General features: G+C 43.5%; 1 protein-coding gene across 3 annotated transcripts in view; it reads left to right on the top strand.

Annotated features, from left to right (window-relative positions):
- The first annotated feature begins 516 nt into the window (after positions 1 to 516).
- LOC120955076 (Ig-like and fibronectin type-III domain-containing protein 1) overlaps positions 517 to 19,706 on the top strand; it is a 117,751-nt gene continuing 98,561 nt past the window's right edge. For all 3 annotated transcript variants that reach the window (XM_049609430.1, XM_040375578.2, XM_040375577.2), the window contains exons 1-2: positions 517 to 663; positions 2,417 to 2,540. The gene's annotated coding sequence lies outside the window, so the exon portion shown is untranslated. The remainder of the gene's footprint in view (positions 664 to 2,416; positions 2,541 to 19,706) is intronic.

Here is a 19,706-nt window from a genome sequence, read left to right as displayed (position 1 = left end):
TCGTTTCTCACAGATTCTACGCCGCTCAGCAGATCCCGCTCAATCTCAGAGAAAAAAATGAAAGAGTAAAAAAAATGGAATCGATGCTCTCTCGTCTCAAAACTGTACTTACATGCTCTTCGCAAACAGTCCAAGTGTATGCAAACAATCCGAAAGCAGCTTGCCGGTGTTTGTGGTAGATAAAAATTGGCTTAACGCAACAGCAGCTCAAACAGATCCGAACAAACTTTTGAACCATTTTTCGAGCAACTTTTGAACCAGATCCTCTCCGCTTTCCTATATCTTCCACCGATGCCGCTGGACGGTGGTTACATTACACGGTTTGTTTATTTTCGTTCGTCTCACCCGGCATTACAAAAGAGAGCGCGTACACTCTCCTCCGACGGCGCCATGTTGAGAGCGCGACACCATGTTTGCTCTCGGCGCCATATTGCAGCGCGCGCGCTCTCTCTCTCGCGGTTGGTACAGAAATAACAAAGCAAGCCAGTAGTGCGCTCATTCAAATAGTAGCAGCCACGCGCCGTCGACGGTTAGATTGCGTCGAGACTTTGAACCGTTAGCACGTCGCCGTTGCGTCACAACGTTTCGCGCGTCAACCGTTTCGCGTCTTTACGCCAGTGAGCGAGTGTAATCTCTTCGGTGGTGACTTTTCCAGTTGGCCAGGTTGGTTTACTGTGGCTGTGTTTACGGAGGGCAAGGAGTGACAATTTGCAGAATTTTCCAAGTGTTTGTTGTTGTGCAATCGGAAAAATATTTTGGATGGCCAGCAAAAAAAAAAAGGCAAAGTGGACAGCAAAAAAGCAAAAAATTGGATGGAAACTTTTTTCGTCTCAACGATCGTGGGATTCGGATTTTATTTATTTTTATCGTTTTGCTCTTATTATAAGCAATAGGCGCGAGTGTATATATGTGTGTGTGTCTGGATAATCGAAAAGTATTACAGGAAACACTTACGGACCTTTGTTTCCGCCCCCCATCCCCATTTTTCCCTCTTTCCGCTGTCAACAACCATTTAGAACGGAAATTCAGTGGCGGGAAAATAGGATATCCTTCCCACAAAAAGAAAGGTGAAAAAGTTTCACCCCTAAATCGTCGCCAAAAAAGCGCGCGCGTGAGGGTAGGAACGCGTGTTTTCCATTATTAGCAGCAGCAGGGCAGGAAGGGGTCGTGACCAAAACTTTTGGCCAGCGTTTTACTTATTCATAAATTGTATAAGCGCGCGCGCGTTAGCAGGGATTTGGATTCGGTGGAGCGTTGTGGGTGGCCTTCGCAAATCTGCCCGCCAAAATCACTGCCAGATGATTGTCAGAAAACGGGAAAGGGCAAAAGGGCAAGAGGGTAGTAGACAAGGAAAAGTAAAAGCATCGCGCCCGCTTATATTTTTTGGGAAATGGAAAGAAAATACGCCACGGGAAGATGCGTGAACAGTGGCGAAGCAAAATCAAAGCCAATAATGCACACTGGCGTAATTTTGGTGTCTGTTGGTCTGAGTTTGGTGGCAAAAAGGGCTTTCGTTGTGAGTGCTGGCCTTGATCAAGTTCGATCGACTAAAAGGAAAAACTTATAACAAGCGAGCGAGTGGTGTGGTGTGTGAGTGAAGAGAAACGATTTCCACACGTATGTTCTAGCAAGAGTGCGTCAATTTGTGTCAGTGCCTGCATGTCTGCCTGTGTGTGTGTTGGAGTTTCGGTCGTTAATGTTTATGACTCAGTGAAGCACACGTTTCCAACTCGCCCGCATCGTAAATGCCAAGGAAAAGGAAACAACCAGCGGAAAATTACACCTGCGTTGTTACAGCACCGGGGACGAGCGTTCCTGACCGGTAAATGGAACTGAGTGGAAATACACCCACATACACGCACGAGCCTTCGAATCAAATATTAAAATCTCACTTATGCACGAGTTCCTTTGCGCCGTCGTCTTCAAGTCGCTTCCGTTTGCGTTCGGTGCTGGTTCGGTCTGATGGTGTGGTGCCTATTCAATATCAATTCTATATCACCGCGGCGTTTTTTTTTTTTGGGTGGGTTTTTACTTTTGTTTCGATATGGATTTTCCCGTTTTACCATTTTGAACCGTGCTAAGTGTAGCCTTAAAAAAAGCCGCTTCGTTTGTTTTGATGACGCAGTTAAGGCGAAAGAAAGAGTGTGAACGAACAACGAAAGAAGGAAGCACAGAACAAAACACAACTGTTTTAAAGCATTTATCAGCGGGTTTTGGCGCGAGAAAGTGTGTCTTTGGTTTCAACATTTACCTCGAGATGGAAGGTGTGAAGTGTAAAATTGCCACTTGTTCGAATGTACCTATTGTGTATTTGTGATCTGGAGTTTTTAGACCATTTAACATGCTGATGAGATTGATTGGATGTGTCCTGTGAACCATTTATTTTAATAATTTTTTTGTTATTCATTTTCGTTAGCTTTTGTAAAGTGTAAAAGTGACAATTGTGAGATTTTCGTTCAATACAATAAACTGGTTATTAAAGTGTCGCTGTAAACGTCACATCGAATAAGGAACTATTCTCTGGTGAAGTTGTTCGCTGGGTAAGTAATGAAAGCTTAAAAACAATTTTTTTTTACATGAAATATTCATTGTTTTATTTCAAGAATCTAAATTCAATCTTTAGTCAGTGAATTTTAATGAAGCGCTCGGTATGAAGCGATATACAGTGAGTCCAAAAAGGATTCGTCTAGCTGAATATTTTACAGAAAAGCGCGAATTGTGCCCGCAATAGGCATGGGTCAGTAAAAATAATGATGAGGTTCGCTAAAGGGACGATCAATACACACGTTTGACCACACAATATGCATTAAAATAGTACAACAGCAACTAAACTCACCCATCCACTTCTTCTCGTTATCTTATTGGCCATCATAAAGTGCATTGATTCTTGGCTTGTATTGGATTTTTTGGACATTAAACCGCTCTTTTCGTTAGATTAAGGATCAAGCATGGCTGGTTAGATGACAGTTTGGCACACATTTCGTGTCAGAAAAATGGCCAAACGCTGATCAAACGAATGAATGAAGTCTGCCACATGTCCTATAAGCTTTTAAAAAGGTTAGCAAAGATAATAAGACTCGATTTTTGCCATCATGCTCCGTTCCTTGAATTCCCCCACCTTTAGTGCCTCTCGGACCACTCGAAGTGTTATTGAAACAACGGAATTGCATTAATTTGAAACGTGTTTTTACGAACCTCTGCATTACTTTTATCGATCACTGCCGCCTTGCGGTCTTAATTCGCCTTTTTCTGTAAAATGCTCAGCTAGACGAATACTTTTAGGACTCACTGTATGTAGCTAAAAACATATGAAAATATAACTATATCAATTATAATGGAAATTTAATTGCACCACTATTGCCATTCAAAATGCTAGAGCTGAAAACACCACAGGTTGAATGGAGTAAATGTAAATAATTTTGTAGGAGGGTATCTCTCAAATTTTAACGATGTTTCAAAATCCTAAACGACAAACATACGTAATTTATTTAATTTTCCATCGAATCCGCTCAACATTATTTATCAATTTTGTCAACATGATTTTCAACTATTCAATGGCAAATGTTTGCCCTTTATGCTACGTTTTTGAAGCATGTATAACGTGGATAATAGATTAAAAGCTTCATAATAATTCATTGTAGAAAGCTTTGTTTAATATCTGCAGGGGAAAAAATCGGAAAATTAATTCTAGAACGTAATTACATAGATTAATTGTTGCAGAGAAATATACCAGAGAAAGACACCGAGAACCAATCAAAGGCATAAATAAGCGCTTTAAAGTCCAATACAAGTTTCCGACTTCCAATTCGAATGGTTTCAACTTCTCTCGCATTTCTAATTGATATCATGCTCAACCTATTAGCATGAGAGAATTTAATTAAACCGCTATCATTGTTTGTTCAAGCCGCTTCCCGGGCTGAGCGTAAACACAGCCCGAAACGGCACCATCAAGCAAGACGGTAAATCAATAAGACTCTCGCTTTGTCATCATCGTCATCACAAAACGGTGCAAATGGGATTGAATATAAATTTAAAATTCATCCTCCCGCACCAACCATCTGCCTTGTTGCGACGTAAAAGAGCAAACCGAACCGAGCACTAACCTTCTTCGAAATTCCTGCACAGCTTTTCCTGCAACACAAACCTTTGTGTTACTTTGTCGAGCCTTTTTGCCCCTCTTCTACAACTGGCTTAGCTGTAACGCATTTTCCAACGCACACTTCGGTTTCCCGCGCTCGTACCGATTTAAATGTAACCGTAACGCGTTCTTTAATGAATTATTAATGATGGACTCGTGGGCTTGGCTTGGGTTTGGGGGCATTTTCTCCCGTCAGTATGCCCGCGGCAAGCATATCGCATATTCCGGGGCATCCCTAGTATCCCGTTCTTCGCTCGCAACTATGCAAAAACATGGCGCACGCCAATATGGAAATGATCGCTCCAAACAAACCGGCCGCCCCACTTCAATTAGCTGCGTTGGTGGGCAAAGGCGGAACAATGCGGAAACTCAGTGTGATGAGTTTTGTGCAGCCAGCAGCTCAAACCAAACCCAAAAAAAGACGAAAACAATCAGCCCAAAAAGCAAGCTTCTCCGTTCTGCAGACGCAACCGCAAAAGGTTGGTTGGTGTTTTTTTTTTTTTTTTGATTGAGATGTTTTTCGCTAAATTAAGCGATGCTAATTATGTTGCTGCTGGCGGCTGCACAAGGCAAACGGTCAGCGCTGTTGTTTGTGCCAGCGTCAGCGGATGACGAACTATTTGCGAAATAATGGTGCGGAAGGATTTTCCGCCCAGCGAAAGGCGTAGTGTAATTATGATAATAATTTGTAACATTCTTTATTGGACTGGCCGACAAACGCGCACTTGCGCATGGCACGCCCTGGGAGATGCTTTGTCTTGCAAAACCTTGTTAATTTTAACCGTTCGCTCGATTATTTAGTAAATCGTGGCACACAAACCGACCCTTAAATAATCGCTTTAATACATCTTTTAACTTTCAATGTTTCGTATAATTTTGATTGTCGCTTACCTTTATGCAAACACCTTTGCAGGGAGCCTTTTGGGGAGTTGGTTTTATGGAGTTTTTTTTTAATGCTTACCCTTCAAAAAAAAAATAGGTTTGTAGGTTGTCCATTGAACCCTTGCAGCAAGCAAAAACTCCTTTTTTTCAGGTCCGTTTTGTTTCTGTCTCTAAACTGGGTTCAAGTATAGGAATTTGGGGCAATATGGTCTTGATATAACGTCGTAGCGTCACCCAAGACATGTTCTTCTTTTCTTCAATTTTCAGTTAATAAATGCATAACATTGTGCTTTTGTTGGATGAAAAAATAATAATAATGAATTTGTCTTTTGGTTTTTTTACTCCAGTTTTACTTAAAACATACGTCATCAAGCGTCCATGAAATTTGCGTAATAAAAAGCCATCATTAAAAAGGGACAGAGCATACATTTTAAATTGTATCTCTTTTCTCTCTGTTGTATCTACTTAAAACGCTTAAAATATAATACTGTGCTGCCTAAATAACGATATCGTAATTTCGTTATTAAGGTTGGCCATTCCGCCCAAACCTCCCATACGATATCGAACTTTTATATCCTGTTTCATCCTTCCTTTTTTTCGCCTCGCTAAGGTTGATACTCAAAGGTAAAATAAGCTTTAAGCTTTCCCATAAAGTACTTCGATCGATTTTGCAAAAAAAAGGATGTACTTCTCGTCATTGCAAAGCTACCCAAAACTGGCTGATGGTTGGTTTTCCTTGCCAATCGTTCACCGGAGTGGTTTGTGCTTGGAACATTTTTATGATGGCCACTTCAAAAGAACCGTTTTCCCCCTTTTTCCCCGATGGTGAAATATCCCTCCCAATCTCACACTTTTCACCGAACGTAACGGTTTGGCACCAGAAAAAGTTAAACCTGCCAATATGGGATTGTGAAACGGCGGACAGTGGTGGCGATGGTCCTGATGCTCGAGAATCCCTTTTTGTATTCCACATAATCGTCAATATTTCGTCCCCGTCATTTCTGCCGCTGCTGAGTTTGTGTGTGATTATGCAACGCGTGGATACACAAAACCCACCCATTCGAACCACGGTTTTCCACTGAAACGCAAACGGAAACAGTGCGCACGAATTACAGTTTCCGGACGGCTGGCCAACATGAATGGCATCCGGTACGCGCGTTGAATTTTCGCCAGTTCCGGCCAGAACACGGCGACAAAAAAGGGGGGAGGAAGAAAACGGTACCGGTTCGAGATCAGCTGGCGATAATCCTGTTATCGAGAATTTCACCCCCAGCGGCTCTCCTGTGCGCCAAAAATCAATAAGGAAATGAGGGCAAACGAGTGGGTACGGAGGGAGGGAATGAAACGACCGACACAGACACAGCGAGTGAAAATATTGGTCAGATATAACTTGGCCGACGGTTTTGGTTTCGCTTTCAGTGCTTCATCATAAGTGGCGAAAAGGGGAGAGGACCATTACCAGTGGGCGATAGAAACCAGACGCAGATACCAGCAAATACGGCGGCCCAGCGGTAAATGATGCAGCCTGTCGATTGGTCCTCACATTACATCCACTTTTGGGGTGGATTGTGTGAAAGACTCCGAGCCGAGTTTGTTGCGCGCTGTTGGAAGCAAATAACTCCATATTCGCAGGATTAACCGAGTCGAGTGGTAGTAGTCGGGCGGCCGGTGAAGCGTACGACGAGATGCTTAGGATTAACGATTCATCCATCGGAGGAACGGCGGGCCGGCACGGGGGCCCATTCTTCAGGCAGAATGTTTGTGGGTGATAAAGTCCTGCAAAACAGAGCAAGAGGGTGAAGTTAAGCTTATCGGCTGGGGTAGATTTGTGTTTGATAATGTTCAGCCCGAACGCAAGCTATAAATCATCGAGAAATTACCGAGTAGTTGAGTATCCTATCAAGTGTGTATCTTTTTATTGGGGATTTAATACGTTGGACAGTTGGAAGCGCGTGAATTGGCTGGATGAAACGTTGTAAATCTAGCCGGCGGAAGATAAATGTGAACGATCGTGGTTGCGTTGCGTCGTTTTGTAAGCAATTTACTTGCCTTGAACAGGGTGGCTTTATAGTGTAGTGCGTAACGCACAAGATAGGATTAGAATGGTTCTAAGTTCAATCCTAGTTTCGATTTTGTTTACAACGTCAATCTTTACTAATTTGTTAAATAACGCGTTTTTCTGGCGATAAACTGGGTCCAGTATACACACACTGCCTCTTTCTTGGGGTTTTAGAAATAATGCTTTATTAGACAACAGATTCCAGACTTTACCTGACTCAATATCAAACATTGCCGGATACACTCGAATTGTGGATAAGCGAATATTGCGCTTTGTGACTTCTGGGTTTAGAAGACACTGAGCTGGACTCTGGACGCTTTGCAGTCAGCACAACGATGCAGTATGAATTGTTCAATGCAATGCTAACAACTCACTGCTTTTTTATGTCTTATGTGATTGCTTTACATAGTCCTAATTATTTAAAGCTCTCAGTAACCGGTACACTTGTCTGCCGTCGTGAAGGTATAGGGTAAATGTACCTATAGTGGTGGTAGTACCAATAGTGGTGTTATTGCACTAAAATACGGTTCATACGGCAAATTAAAAGCAATTAAGTTATTTACGTTAGTGTGAAATGTTCTTTAGCCTTTTACAAAGGGTTTAAAAGTTAAATGGGGCCATTCCGTTACTTTGTGACTGAAAAATCCATTATTTTGTGAAATGTGTCAACATTTTTCCAAAATCCTTAGGATTTCATAACGAAACTCATTTTTCTGTTAACGTTCTAAATGACCACATAACCACGCAATTACTAGTTTTTCAACATGACTGTTACGAAATGTCATTGTTTTACTAAAATTATTTGCCTTTTTACCATATTTATGCATTTTTAAGTGTTTTTTACCATAGTGCCATTATAGGTACACAAAACAGGCATGTTCCTATAGTGGTTATAGTTCTAAAATCAATAAATACAGGTCGTTTTAGATTTTTTCGAGGAAATTTTTGATATGAGGTACTGTTTTCACTAAAATAAGCAACAGAAATGATTTTTATGTAGGTAATTTACCAAAATTAGGCCAAAATTCGCTTATCTGGCTGAATGATAAATTGACTTCAAATCAAGCACACTCTTCCGGGTGTAGGTTGACGACAGGTGTGATGCAGTACTTTCGTCAATATTTTCATCAACGAAATTAATACATTTTTTACGATCAAATTATGTAAGAAATCGAAATTATGGCAGTAATCCTTGCTATTCATACAAAAACAGCTTCAAAACTATGTTCCATTGATATTATACACTGTTTTTGATGCATCTTTGTTTACCACCACTATAGGAACACAATACGACGACTATAGGAACCATAACACCATTATAGGTACAACGAAGCAGTCACAAAAATTTGTATTTTTTCGTTAATTTGATGTATTTCATGGTAAAAATGGTTGTGATTGTGAAGATAAAACATATTCCAATTGCTATGTGTTCAAATATTCAGAAATTGTCCTTCCTGACACTTTAAATCCATTATAACACATCGGTACCACTACAAATTGCACCACTATTGGTACATTTACCCTACTATTGACTTAACATCTGAAGAGGGCAGAACAAAGCCAACAGAAGCGTTTATCCGAATGCGCCATCTAGTGCGATTCAGGCTTTATAACAAATCTTATCAATACAGTTGAACAAATGTATATTTAATACTTGCTCTTCTGCTACCTACGCGTTCATGTCATACCAGCCGCTAAAACCTTGTCTGTACCACATGCAGCCGGATAGTACTCAGATACTGGTGGATGGCCTCGAACAACAAATAGAGCTGAAATTAGATTATCCTTGTACCATCCATATCCCTTTTTTTACAGTTGTGCTCATTGCATCTTCCCTTTTGATTGACACTGATTGATTGAAAGTGCAGCATTATGAAATCTATATCTAATATCAACAGTGCTGTGCTCGGTTTTAAAATCACAGTCCGGTAGGCGTTTCCACGACACGCGGGTCTAATAATTTTAATGGAACACTCTTGTCATCATATCCCCATCCCAAGGAGCGTACCGTGTCGGCTGGGTAAGCCAATAAGACCACCCAGCTACTGGACTGAGCAGAGAAGAAGGCACGAAACTTGTGGCACGCGCCTCTACACCATATCGACAGCCATTGCCATAGAGCCAAAAGGGCAACCCAATGAAAATCCATTCCACGCAAACAGTGAGCGAGGATGGTTTTTCCCCGAAGGCTTACCCTTCAATCAAGCCAATATCTCCACCGGGAGCCGTTAGAAAAACACATAAACCCGGCTCCTACACACACACACACACCCCGGGAATGGGTAAATCTGATCAGATTCGATCTGATCACAGCCCTCCTCCGCCTTCGCACTTTTCGGTCGCGATTCTAAGAATTCACCGGCGATTGCGAAGTGGACTGAGTGGACTGAAAAGCGCACACACCACACACACACACTTGACGAGCGCTCGATGCTCTTGGTGTGTTTACCGAACGGGGGCCACCGGAAAGTCCATCCGGAAGGATAATTTTCTTCCATTTCCAATCGGGATCTGCCGCTTCCTTGCTCGTTAGTTTGGCGGACCTGCCGGCCCGTTAGGAAGGACGGTGATGATGATGCATGCTGGAATCTGCTCCTGATTGGAATGTTGGACGGCTGTGGTGTACCGTGTGTTTGTGTCTAGCGTACGAAAGAAGAGAGAGAGAGAGATAGTGATATGTGTTGCGTGAAGACTCCCAGGAGAAGGAGTCCGCTTCCGTACCGTTTGAATTGTCATCAAGCTGACGGGCGTCGGGAAGGCGTTCGTATTTCCAACGGTTCGGATTGAAATTTTGATTTACCAAAGATACTTCTTCGATGGCCGTCGGTCGGCGGTGCGTAGTGTGGCATCGGATGCCTCCCCCTAACAGCGATGGTTTTCGAGCGCTATCGTTTGTCAACCGTTTGCTTGTGACGTTTGCCTGACAATTTGCGAAGTTCAAAGATCTGTCCATCCAATCATCAGCTTTCCGTAGCACGGACGCACGGGAAGCTTCCGTGTAGCGTTGTTCCGCAGGACATTCCCAGAGTGATTATCGAACCCTCGGTTCTACATGTGCCGGAACGTGTTCCAGCATGCTCTCGCTCGGGACGGTTCTTGCAAGATAGCTTTCCCGGTGGTTGCGTCTTTAGCCGTGTCTAACTTCAACGCGTTCCGTACGCTAAGTAGCATGTATATTTGTACCTCCGTGTGTGTGTTTGTTTGTTGAAATGGCATCGTCCACACATGTGCTTAACACTGACAACCGATGGACAACAGTGCCCGGGCTGCAGGCATAGGAGGCACAGAATACATTAACAAATAACTAGCGGGCACTGTCCTGCTGTTCGGTTCGCTGTGTACTCGCGCAGACATGCCTTGACCGTGTTCAAATTTCGTACCAGCCCAGCGAGCCGGGGACACCGGGAACGGCGCTTATGATGAATGATTTATATGGCACTTTGCATGGTGCCTTGCCCTCTTTCTCTGTATCATCTTCGAGTTGCCCCGGGCATGTCTGCCGGGCTTATGCAATATATTCTACTCACCGCTGGAATCGCCCCAAACAGCGAGCTAGTCAAACTAGTGAATTAATATCAATTACTTAGTACCTCGTACAACATTGAGCAACAACGTGTGTGTGTATGTGTGTGTGTGTGTGTGTGTGTGTGTGTGTGTGTGTGTTGTGTTGAGCTAGAAGTATAATATGAATACGATATTGATTAAATTGTATTGCGCGATTTCTTTTGCAGTTTGTGCACTTCGTAGGACTATTTTTAACCATCCGCTAAGCTACAGCTGATACACATCCCTCCAGCCTAATGACAGCCTCTGCTCGGGTTACCTTTCTGTCGCCGCATTTCGTGTGCTATCCCGCCACGCGTGCACGTACGCTTCGTACGCTTCGTACGGATTAACTAGAGCGAAAGATAGACCAGAGACAGCTAGGCCAAAACAGCTTGACTGCTTTGCAAATACGATAATTAAATTCTGACCAAACCAGTTTCTACTGCGATCGTGTCGTGGGCCTCTCGGTCTGAGCCTGCAGCAGCCGCCACCAAAGTTCTTTGCCTCCTTATTGGGTTACGGTGTATGGGAGCGCCTTAGGGCCTTTTATTCTTGACCGGTCAAGATCTAGGCGTTAGGGAATAAGAGGATTTAAAAGGTTGTATGCAGACTTTACGGCTTATATTTAATATAGCTGGAGCTTTTATTCCTGAATTTCATTTAAGAGAGAAAGGATCAACTTCCAAAGAGTGCTAGAGTTATGGAAACTCGTCTTTACGTACGGAAACGTATGAAAAGATGGACTTAGTCGTAGAAAAGCTCTCCAAGCGATCCAAACTTCGCCCGCATACCCAGTGTAGGGGCGTACCAGTTCGTACCAGCTGTGTTGGCATGTGCGAGCTGTGTTACATTACACATTTGCCACCAACCCTCCAACCACCCTATCTCTGTGTGTGTGTATGTATGTTCAAGGTTAATAAATCCACCCAAGCTCGTAGACCGTAGCGGCGGCGACGGTCGATGTGGGCGAATTCGGTGTGAAGTAGACTGGTTCCCTTTCATCGTACCAGCGGGCGTTACTGCTTTTCAACAAATTGTATAATCATCTGGCGATCGTGGCGGTAGGGTTGAGCGGGCGGAAAAAATCGCTCGAAACGAACCGAACGGGGAGCCGTGGGGAAGAAAGAAAAAAGGGAAATTGAATACTTGCCCAACCGTATCGCGTATCGGCGTGTCGCTTCCCTCCCCGCCGTAGCAGCGTAGTTTAAGTTCAAGTTCAATTAACTCATGTCAATTACATGATGATCGGATCGGTAGTTGGGGGAGGGACTAGTTTTTGGAGAGCTTAATGTGTACCGGCTCTTTTCGCTACGATTGGGCGGCGGGTTTTTGGACCTTTGGTGGTGTGCGGGCTGACTCAAGTGGCCATTACGATGATCCTTTCCCTTTAAGCGGAGGTGGAAGATGTAGCAAAGCGTAGTAGTGGGTGTCTACGAGGAATCAATGCCCCAAAGTAACTGTAAATGAGGGGGATTATTTCAACAGTCGAAGTGGTCTCCAAAGAGCCTGTTACTGATAGGTTGAATGATCTTAATGGGAATGCAACAAATCCGATTTTTGGAGCGATTTAGGTTTTGTGTGATAAAAGAAAGGTTTCCAATGTACCAGAACTTTGTTCTTCTTATCAATTAACAATTTAAAGTACATGAACTGGTATATGAACCGGTTTTCAGAGAACGCAAAGCTAGCGCCAAACTTGGTCTAGCGATTTGGTTTTGCTACACAATGACCTTCAGCATATATGGGAGGAGAAACTGGCAAGTCATCGCGATGGTTGGTAGAACGAAATCCCCGCACAAGAAGACACACCTGAATGGCAAGAGTTAAAGCACAGGTTGTCTGTGGAAGCTGTATCCTACTCCAAAGTTAAACCAGAGCCAACATACAACGGCCATCTTCTAATGCTCATCTTCCATGTTTGGCATGATTTCGAGACGATGACTTCCAATTTCGTGCTCCACACGCCGTCAAACAAGGTTCTTCAAAGAAAATCCTTACACAATTCAAGCTTCACGCTGGTGTATCACAACGACCAATCAACCATTTCGCCATTTCGGTGGTGGTGGTGGTGTTGGTGGTGATGGCGAAGAAACTTCTCTTCCGAAAACCATAAGAAACCAGTGCTATCGGTCAGTGATAGAATTTGAAGTTCGCAAAACTCTTCGCCCTAAGAGCGATTGAAAAGCCACAGGCTCGCTCGATGGCTTAAAACCCGGAACCCCAGAAACCTTTTCTTTTTTGGTTTACGGTAAAGATATTGAACTCGACCCAAGGGACAATGTGTCTACCGCATAGGGCTCCTGACTTTCATCGTTTTCGTCTGGGGAGCTGGGAGAAAAAGGATTTTGTGAGGGAGTTGTAACGCACGAAAAGGAGGAAAAGAACTGAAAGAGATTTCATCCATACCCGACTGAAACCCGGGTGTGGCCGAGAGGACACCCGGAAATGGAGCCCGCTTTGGGTGATAATGATGCCGCTTGTTCGTCAGGAGCGTCAGGATGATAGGCAAAACCGGCTGTTGCCATTACGGCGAAGGATGATGTGTTTATGATGTGTTGAGCCGTTCTCTCCGCTCTTCCTAGAAGGTAGTGCAGGTAGGGATGGTAATTGTTTTGAAGAATCTATTTTAATAGCAAGTCTCGTTGAGTAAATACTAAACGATTCCTAGAATCTAGACACGAGATATGCTCAAAAGTGATGTTTGTTTGTGTGTTGCTAGTAGGAGGTTTGTTTTCCAACGATTTTGCCATCTTCCATTTCGAGTACTCGAGTGGTGAACATCCACTTGTGCTGCGGGGTGTCCTTGCATGACGAGGGATAAATGACTTCATTTGGTCATCTCATTAGCGAGCCAGCAACCATTGTACGGCACATTAGCAAACTTTGACAGTTGCGCTCGCCAATTCATCACTGCCAAAGTTCGGCAGGTGGCAGGTTGGGCAAAAAGTCGTTAAGATGCCGTAGAGAGAGAGGGGGAGGGAGAGCCAGCCATGCTACTAACGAGACTACTCGGGGTCGCGTCGCGTTCGTTGATGAGCGTGCATCTATTTCTTCAGTCGGTTACGCTACGCAGGCGGGGCGCTTATAAACGTTGATTGAATTCTCGCGAAACGCACCACGATGCCACGATGCGTGTCACATATCTGCTGTTTTTCGTCAGTTGATGGTGGTGATGGTTGTTGCAAACGAAGGCCAACGCTTCAAAATTCTTGTGCCTAAAGTTTTGTATCCCCCCTCGCTCCGTTTGACATGGTTGCATGTTAATGAAACGTGCGCGTCTCACGGGGCCAAATGCTGTAACCTTTCTCGTTATCTTTGCCTCGCCTGTCTGTCTATTACGGCAGAAAGATTTTTGCACAACTTCATTTTTCCAACGATCGTGTGTAAATGGTATGCGGCGAAAGGATTTTGGAAGTTTTTGGTGTGGAATTTTTACACAATCGGGCACGACAAAACACACTGCATTGCATTACAGTATGTTGTGCGAACGGCAGCCACACTCTATGGATTATGGTTGGTCGGTAAGGAAGGCACAACAAAAAAGTGTTTAAGATATCATCCCATTTTTGGTTGAAAATTGCTAGAACATTGGAAATTGGCAACTTGGTTCCTGTTTACTCATGCTCTTTCTCTCTCTCCCTCACCCAGTTGGGGGTATATTTGAATTGGTTCTTTGGGATATGCAGCACAGATAAGGGTAAGGCGTAAAGGTAGGAACTGGGCGTAAAGAATGCGTAATCAGCACGAAATTAGTGAAAGCTGTGCTGCAGATGTTGCTGAAGTCGCATCGGGGAGTGTTCCTTAGACATTGCTTTCTACAATGCCCCGGTAGCTCCTGCCAAGAACAGACCAACACACACACACAGTTCCTTCGATCCTTAGTAATTAAGTTCTGATTCGTGTTGTTTCGGCGGCGCTGGTTGGCGCACTTCTGCCGCGCTCCGTTTCGGGTGGAGCTGCTTGACGGCCAAAAGTTTCGCGCTAATTTTTCCGGCCCCAGCATCCAAGCGAACAAGCATAAGTAAGTTAATCTCGGCAGACACTTTCGTTCGCCCGCTTCTGGCCCGGTACAGGCTGATTAGCATAATTTTGAATAGCGATTTGGGTATACGGTAATACGGTGTATTTTTTCCCAAAGCTTTGGAGGAGTTCATATTCTTTTACAGGGTTTTTTTTTCTTGTCCTGTTTTGGTACCGTTATTTTTTATGCCCGCTCTTTGTTGATACGGAATTAAAAGGAATGTTTTAAAAATGAGATCAAAGCGGGACTAAAAATGTTCTTGAGCAGAGCTCAGAATTTCCTTCCACATTGTCAACATGCATATGAACTTGTCCTATCCGATTGGAAATTAAATCCCTGCAGAAACGTCGGCTTGTAACAACCTTCCAACGACCTGCAACACTGTCGGACATTGATTTCGTCAAATCCAGCTCGCTTCTTCTCGGTCCTCTAGAGCTGGTCGAAACGCGCGAGCACGAACGAAACAGAACTCCACACACTCGCACGCCGGTTTCTTATGGGGGCCGGTTTGGCAAGCATGGTTCAGTGACCTTTCCGGTGTTTGGTCGAACCGGTCGAACCTTCCGCACTACCTGCCCGGAGCTTCTTCTCCTCCGCCGCGGTTAAATCGGTATCCCTACGGAGCTTACCCATCTGCGATGGTTTATAATTTTGTTTTGTTAAGGTGCGTTTCTGGGGCGATGCCTCTGGTGCCGGAGCCCTTCTCGTCCCATCCTCCCATCCAGCGACAGATTTCTCACTTAGAAGTCTGGCGGGGGGTTAATCACATGTTATTTTAGCGAGCATGATACAGGTTGTTGGCTGGTGCTATTTTGTGTATCTCTTTCACAATTCGTACCTTTCGTACTCTGCCGTTTCGTTCACAATTCCAAGGCAGGACGATTTGGTTCTGTCCGTAGAGTCGTTGCTGTTACAACTGATGAGAGTTGATTTTGCGATCACTGCACTGTACAAATAGTGGTTAGTCGGATTGTTGTTAGCAATTGAGTTTTTCAACCCCAAAATTCATGACAAAAATATACCAAAAAGACATGCCAATGATTAATGGTTTACAAAGTAGCATGTTTTCCCCATTTTAACAACTAAAACAAACCCTATTATCCGTGCTTCATCGTATTCGCTGCGCAACCGGTAGCCTCTGCAGAGCATGTGGGCCCTCTTTCTTGTCGGACGAGTTTTGCAAACTCATCGAAATCATATCCGAAGTTTTGAAGAAAACACACACACATGGCACGAGAAAAGGTGTGTATTCTCCAGCACAGGAACGGAAATGAATTATGACATCGATGAAGATTTGCGAATAAAACCATCCTTACATCCCCGACTGCCGCCACGGACACGAAAGCGAAAAGGAACCTATCAATCAAGCCCAACCGGCAATAATGATGTCTCATCATTCACGTTGCATTAGGTGGTATCTTCCAGAGAGCCAGACTGAGCCGGCAAATTATTGCCATTGTGATGCCAATGTTTCGGAAGCTTTATTTTTCTTCTTTCGTTTGTCACATATGAGGTGTCTGAGGTTGTAGCTGTTGGTGTGGATGACAGCAGCAGCTAAAGTGGGGTATATTGAGAAGCAAATTGGTAGTATTTGCAGGCATTTTACGATACTTGGAATGCACAATGGAGGCGTCCGCTGTGATAACTGTATTTAATTGGATTAACACATCATATTAAGCCATGTTAAGGAAACATTCAATAAGAATTACAAGGAGGTACAAACTGTCACAAAAATGTACTAAAAATGTCTTGGATAAAATGAAATCCCGGGTAGTTGTCGTGCTAATAATAGGTATTTTAGATTTGTTTCAATAATTACACTTAATTCATGGTCATTCTTGACAGGAGATGCTCCAACAACTCCACATCATTCCATAACTCAAATAGCAACGACTCAACGCATTTCACGCCCCAAAATCTTTTGTTTAATAACTTATTTCTTGTACTCTTCATTTCAAAGATTAACGTAAAGATATAAGAAACATTATTCCATGTAACTTTATCTCTTAAACGAAAATGGAATGCAATGAAGCTAAATCTACGTCAAATATTTAATTGGATATTGTTCTGCGTCAGCTCTGTTCTGTCGTTTGGACCCAATGCTCCTCCTCAGCCGCTACAACACCTGCACCATTTTCTAGCAATTTTAAATTTTATTATAATTACAACCATCATGGCAAAAAAAACCTTCCCCTACTGAACGTCCAAAGATTATTATGCAGCGAACGTGTCATCAAGCGGGCTGGTTCATAATTTAATCCAGGAATCTTAATCTACCTCGGGCGCAGAAATGGGAGCAATATTCCAGTGATGACTCACGAGACCACTACTTCCACGCGAACTGCCAGGAAGCGTCAACTTCCTGACAAAAATCCAGCATTAGGTGGTGGTGAGAAGATGAGGTTTTCTTTCCTCCCCGGTTTTGCTGGGCGCAGAGGGTGTGTTTTGTTTGAGTGTTATTTTTTACCACAATGGAAAGGGACCACCAAAAACCCATCGGAAAGAGCCATCAAGCTCAGACTGTGCTGGGCTCTTTCCACCGTGGTGCGGGTGCTGCTTGTGTAATAACTTCAACACGCAGCTGGGAGCTGCTGCTGCTGAGGATTTGATTCCTTACCTTAATAAATTTCAACCCACCGGTGTTAAAACCTTCCCGGTTAGTAAATGACCACAGGATATTCTGTAGACGGAGGAAATGAAAACAAAGATAGAGGGGAAAAAATAACAAAAACACTCTTTCTCAATGTGGAAGTAGTAGAAAAAGAAAGAGAGAGAGAGACAATGAGGGAATGGACTAAAAAAGACAGAAATTAAATTATGCAACGGATCTTGCAGCTTCCATTCTAAGTTGACATTTCCATTTTATCCTGTCCCTGGGTTGGGCTGTGCAAGACACTAAGCGGGGCTAGAGACGAACGTGAAGGAAGCATAAACCGGAAGGTACCGCCAACTGCTTCTGTCCGGTTCGGTGAAAGTCCAGCATTATGGTTTTTTTTCCTCCACTTTCACACACACACGCACTTCACAAGAACGTTTCCATTCTGTCCAGCACAAAGACAATGTTCTCTAGTTCCCCCCCTCCCCCCCCCCCCCCTCAGCGAGCGGAGACCATCGACCAAATGGAGCATGCAGACCGGTTCGTTCCGTTCCGGTGGCTGAAAGTGTCGTTCACGGAAGTGAAGTCGAAAAGTTGGGCACAACCGCCCTTTCCCCAGTTTTGTTCCGGATATGGGGTTGGAAATCCACTCAATGAAACAAAGAAAATGATGATAGATAACGATCTACGCTTTTCGCATTTTTCCCACCCCTGTTTTCCCTGCCGAACCCCCTGCCTGGTAGGATTTTCAAAACGCCTTTTTCCAGCACACTAGAGTAGCGTTGCGGCTTGCCGCCCTGCTGTTTTCGACAAGTGGTCCAAGCCAAAGGAATGGACCGCTGGATATCCTTTATTTCTTTGCTTACCGCTTCTTTTCCGCAGAAGGAAAAATATGGTACGGAAGCAGCAACAAAGTTGGAGGATTTTTTCCCTCTCTTTTTTTTGGGTTTGCTGGGTGCGTTGCCGCACAAATACTCTGTTGCCTGCTGTGCGGCATCCGAAAACTCCTTCACGCATACGGTACAGCAAACGCACGGTAGAGTGAACATGAATCAACCATACCTCCAAATGCCCGATGGGTTTCTTGGTTTGCTGGTCTAATGTTGTATGGGAGTGTATTTTTTCTTCTTCTGTGAATGTCTTTGATGATGGACTGCAGAATGCGATGAAGCTTGAAGGCTGGGAGGGAAAATTGGAACACTCGAAACGTCAGTCCTGTGTCGGAACCTTGGGGGAGTCATTTGTTTGGATCTCGGGTCCGAATTATAGGAAGGTGTCTGTGGCTGTGAGTGTTTGTGTCTCGGGAAGGCCAACGAGACGTCCGGAACGAATTAATTTAGTGCTGACCTAAGCTTCCGAATATAATTTCCATCCATACATAAATACATAATGGTACCGACCGCAGTCAGGTTGTGGTCGCATGGTCGCACAGTACTGCCCGAATACCAGACGCTGCAAGCTGCCGGGGAGGAGTGAGTCTTTCTCCATGAAGCAGGGCTGATGAGGCATGTCTATAGACGCACAGGTGCATATTTTTCCTGCCACATTGCCTTCGTTCCAATGCCCTGTTGGCGGTATGGTCGAACGCTTCTGCCGGGTATTGTAGTCGGGGCTGTCTTCTGGCTCCGAACCAATGTGTCTATATTTGGTACCGATGAGTACGGTGTCCATGTCTAATTGTTATGTCGTTTGTGGTAGTTTTCTTTTTGTATCGCTCCGGAATTTGTGGTCCTGGGTGGTTGTATATCGTGTATGCGATTTATTATATTGTGTGCCTTTAGTGCCAAATTAAAATAAAAATGAAGATGTACGAAAGTAGAATATAAAGATGGCGGCGCTGTCAAAATTGCAAAATATGTGATAATATGTGAGACCCGAAATTGTAATAGAGAACTTTAATATGCTAAGTGGAACCAAATTAGTACCTAAAATGTCATATTATGCTCAAAACTGTACATGTGCCATACAAATTTTGAGCTATTGATCAGTATTGATTTTAACCACTTCTCTTGCACTTAATAGCGTTGATAGTACTGCTCATTTCCGATAGAGGGCGAATTTATTTTCATTTTTGACATATTTATTTGATAGTCGTTTCATTTAAGTTATTTTCTCTCATTTCCCATTAACATGATGTATTATAAAGAGAAACATTTAATGAGAAGAACGAATTATAATGTATAAAAAATAGAATTACGTAGACAAAAAATAGAAAAAACGTTCGAAATCTTTTCCAAAGAAAAAAAGCAAAAATTCCCCCTTTTAAAACCTCGCTGGACTTGTTTGAACCACTTTTTGTCGGTTTTGTCGTGAAACTGCAACCAAAAGTATAAAGCGACACAAAAAATAATAATAATTTTACCGTCGCTTTCATCAAAAAAACAAGAAAGAAAGAAAGAAAGAAAAAACAATATCCAACAAATTTGGAATAAAATCCGGCAACCTTGCCCAAAGCACGTTACAC

The sequence above is a fragment of the Anopheles coluzzii genome, chromosome 3, assembly GCF_943734685.1.
Source record: "Anopheles coluzzii chromosome 3, AcolN3, whole genome shotgun sequence".
Taxonomy (NCBI): Eukaryota; Metazoa; Arthropoda; class Insecta; order Diptera; family Culicidae; genus Anopheles; species Anopheles coluzzii.
This window is presented reverse-complemented; position numbering and strand designations above follow the sequence as displayed.